Source organism: Cupressus sempervirens, chromosome 2 (genome assembly GCF_028749045.1).
Source record: "Cupressus sempervirens isolate cs-2001-9-10 chromosome 2, ASM2874904v1, whole genome shotgun sequence".
NCBI classification, from domain to species: Eukaryota; Viridiplantae; Streptophyta; class Pinopsida; order Cupressales; family Cupressaceae; genus Cupressus; species Cupressus sempervirens.
In genome coordinates, this window is record NC_143119.1 from 40,804,885 (window position 1) to 40,809,469 (window position 4,585).

The following is a 4,585-nucleotide window of genomic DNA, read 5'->3' on the forward strand; positions in this document are numbered from 1 at the left end:
CTAATTAATAAACTGGAGCAAAATAAAATATAAAAGAATTCATTTAAAGATAAAGTTATAGTCTAATTTTGGGCGAGATAATATTTATTTATTTAATAATAATATATTTAGGAGTTTATTTTTAAATAAATGTTAAATATTATTATTACTTAAGTTAATAAATAATATATTAAAAATACTTTGAAAATTAATAAAAGAGAGTAAACAATTATTTAATAAAGTTTATTTTAGTTAAATTGCATAAAGTGTATGCATAAAATTAAAATATAATAAATTAAATTAAAGAGAGAAAGCTAATTATTTAAATTAAGATATTTTATAATTAAATATTTAAAAGGGTTGTGCATGAAAGGTAAAAGGCAATAAAGTAATAAACAATAATTGATCAATGAGTTTCCTCTCGTGATTGCACAATCAGAGCCCCAATTTAGGGGAGAACTCTTTATCAAAGATTTAGAGCTCATTTTGCAATTACACAAGTTTTGGATAGTGAAAATTTAGAATTGGATCAAAAGAATTGTTGAAAGTTTCAGAGGGTTTGGATTTGCATGCATTCACAGATTGCCTCAGATTTTAGATGTGGTTTTGAGGTAGGGTTTGAAAATCCATTGTGGAATTTTATTGAATAATCTGCCTACTTCATGTCTTCTTGAGTGTTTGCACATTGCTTATTAATTTACTGTAGTGATTGTTGAATAAGGATTTATGTTGTAGATTTTGAAAAAGGGAAACTTATTAATCAAGAAAACTTGATTGAGGAAAATTATAGAAAAACTGTAAAAAATTATTGTGACTGTATTCTTATAAACCCCTTTCTAGTATAACGAAAATTTGATTATTAAAAATTGGAAGAAAACAATAAATTGAACAGTTAGGGTTTCAACTTTAAATTTGTCATTAGAACTATGAGATTATCATGAATTTTTTAAATATAGATGAATATTATTCTTATATCTAAAATAATTTAATTGCAAAATTTATTGAAAAAAGGAAAAAAGATTAATTGAGAGGAAAACATGTTGTAACTGAATTTATGCATGCATGCGAAAATAAACATGTTAAAAATAGAAACTAAGTATAGTAAGGTTACATGCATGTGAAAATAAATATGCTTAAAATAGAAAACTAAGTATAATACGGTTACATGCATGTGAAAATAAATATGTTAAAAATAGAAAGCTAAGTATAGTATGCCTACATGCATGTGAAAACAATTATGCTAAAAATAGAAAGCTAAGTATAGTAGGGTTGCATATGAAAATAAATATGCTAAAAATAGAAAATCAAGTAAAGTATGGTTGCATGATTTAAGAGATCAAAGACATGCAAAAATACTAATTGCATGTGTATTTTTATTTTATATAATTTAATTTTCAGATTTATTTATTTAAAAAATTAAATAAATATTATTTATTTAGTTTAAGTGGATGTTATCATTATTGATTCTTTAAGTTTAATTAAACTCTTAGTTGCATATAAATGATTTTATAATTATTAATGCAAGAGGGAAGTTAATAAATAAATATTTATAATTTTATTATATTTTAAGAGAAGTTGTGGTAGAATTTACTTTGTAATCATTTAGTTAATAACTAGTTGACTTTATGAGAGAAATTATAAATAACTAAATTAAATTTATAATTTTATCTCTAGTTGCATTATGAATTAAAGGAAAAGTAAATATTAATATTAGACTTAAATAGAAGTCATATTAATATTTTAGAAATTTAAATTAATATCAATATTTAAATATAATAATATATATATTTTTGTTATTAATTAAATCATTTATGATTTAAGATTATTTAAATTAATAACATGATAATATTGCATGATATTTTATATACACAAAAAGATTGGATATTTAAATACTTATTGTTTTAAATAAGTATATTAGCATAACAATATATATATATATATATATATATATATATATATATATATATATATATATATATATATATATATATATATATATATATATGACCCAAACTAAACAAGAGAAATTGGTGGAATTAAATTATGTGGCTAAAAACTATGTGTTTTCTAATATTCTATTTATAGTCTTGTGATGTTTATTTTCTTGATAGTTTTCTTTGTGGGTTGTTTAGTTGGCCAAGTTAGGATGTGCACTAGAGGCATTATTGAGTTTTCTTTTATGATTATTTAACTAGATGTCATGATGATATTTATGATTTGAACTGAGATTTATGTTTTATGAGCTTTTTGTTATTGAGCATTTATGAGAACTTGGGTTTTGAGAACTAGTTTTATTTTTTGGGTTGCCTATTAAGGAACCAAATTCGATCAATATTACTTTTTATGGTATGGGACACTATTGTGGTTTCTGAATTTTGAGAAGGTAGTTTAAGTGCATGTCTATGGGAGTGGCTTGCAATGGATTTTGGGGCCTAAAGTGGCTGCTAGGGTAACTCATTGTAAGTTGTGTAACGAGTGATAACATAGTAATTAAAATATCTTGCCTAGCCCTTTTCCTTGAGATACATTATAGACTAAGGATAAGATGGAGATGATACCTTGAGAGGTATGACTAGTTTCCACATCATCACAAGAGGGTATTTTGGTTCTGCATAGAGTCACTAGGGGGTCGGGGTCCTAAGAGATTGCTAGAGTAACTCTAGAGTTGGCTCATGTAATGACACTCCATAGTATGTAGCTCGAGTCTCTCTCATGGTTATTTTTAATAGTTGCCTCTAGTGGTGTACTTGCTGGATATTACTTTTGATGGTGTATTTATCGTGAGTTATTACTCATTGATTAAATGTCATTTATTGTTGACAATTGACTTTTATTAATGAATGATCAGTTATTCATTAATGGTGTTTTTTTTAAATTGTTGGAGTTAGTGATTGGTATTTTACTTTTATTGATGATAGCTTTTAGCTGTTGGTCATTGTGCTTGTGACACTTGACATTGATTTCGAGGTGGTTGTATATTTTTGGTCTTGGTATTTGTATGTTGACATGGTATGTGGTGTTAATATTGAATGAGTGTCCTTTTGATTTTGATTATCTTTTCTTCTTGAGTAGTTTTTGTTACCCTTGAGCTAGTTTTGGCTATCAGGATTCCTTGCCTATGATTATTTTATGATTTGATTATCTGTGTGTGGATCATACATTATCTCTCCTGCACGGTGGGAGTGGGAGCCTGATTAGGTGACCATGCAATCGGGAGGTAGTGTATTCTTACCATTTGGGCCCCCTTTAGATTGACAGATGTTGGATGCTCCTTGATACAATTGTACCATAATCATTCTTCCTCTTATCTTGAAGACTTCTATTTATTTGATGCATCTATGTATCATGTGTTTTGAGATCCTACGAGATATTGTATTGTATATTGATGTACTTGTATCTATTTTTACATACCCTATGACATGTACAGTGGATGTTATTCATTAGATGTGCTTTCATATTATTAGTTGTACTTATGTATTTTCTTATATGATTATGTATGTGTTTATTCATTTTATGGTTATGGACATTGTAACTGATACTTAAACTTATTAATAAAACTTTCTTAAATGTGACTCAACATGAAGGAACCCTTAAGGAATTGAAACTGTATTTGTAATTGATTACGTGTTCTTGATGTGTATGTATATATTGCTTTCGTATTATTGTTACTTTGATGTTGTTTAAACTTAAAAAAAAATTAGTCCAGTAAACTTTGTAACATATTAGGTTTATTTCTTTTGAGTTCTCGAGTGAGGCGTTACAATCAGGGACATGAATTTAATGATTGCAGTACTCCTGCTAGAGTGAAGCCTAACATTTAGAGAAATTTTTTCGCTCTATGGAATTTTTATTTGCACGTAGTTTATTTTTCCCTTCTCTTGTGTGTTGAATTTTCTATTTTGAGTGGTAATTTGCAAATGGCTATTTTATGTGCTTGTATCATGGGTGGAGCTTTGACATGTACAATGGATGTTATTCATTAGATGTGCTTTCATATTATTAGTTGTACTTATGCATTTGCTTATATGATTATGTATGTGTTTATTCATTTTATGGTTATGGACATTGTAACTGAGACTTAAACTTATTAATAAAACTTTCTTAAATGTGACTCAACATGAAGGAACCTTTGAGGAATTGAAACTGTATTTGTAATTGATTACGTATTCTTGATGTGTATGTATATATTGCTTCCGTATTATTGTTACTTTGATATTGTTTAAACTTAAAAAAAAATTAGTTCAGTAAACTTTGTAACATATTAGGTTTATTTCTTTTGGGTTCCTGAGTGGGGCGTTACAATCAGGGACATGAATTTAATGATTGCAGTACTCCTGCTAGAGTGAAGCCTAACATTTAGAGAAATTTTTTCGCTCTATGGGATTTTTATTTGCATGTAGTTTATTTTTCCCTTCTCTTGTGTGTTGAATTTTCTATTTTGAGTGGTAATTTGCAAAGGGCTATTTTATGTGTTGGTATCATGGGTGGAGCTTTGAAGAGAAGCGAACTAGGGAATTGTGATAAGTGGAGAAAGGAACTAGAGGTTTGGGAGAAGATCAAAAATAGAGGACTAAATCTATTTATGGAAAGGATGAAGGATGCAAAG

General features: G+C 27.4%; 1 pseudogene; it reads left to right on the top strand.

Annotated features, from left to right (window-relative positions):
• Positions 1–2,174: 2,174 nt before the first annotated feature.
• LOC149570967 (small nucleolar RNA SNORD36) lies at positions 2,175–2,241 on the top strand (annotated as a pseudogene).
• The last annotated feature ends 2,344 nt before the right edge of the window (positions 2,242–4,585 follow it).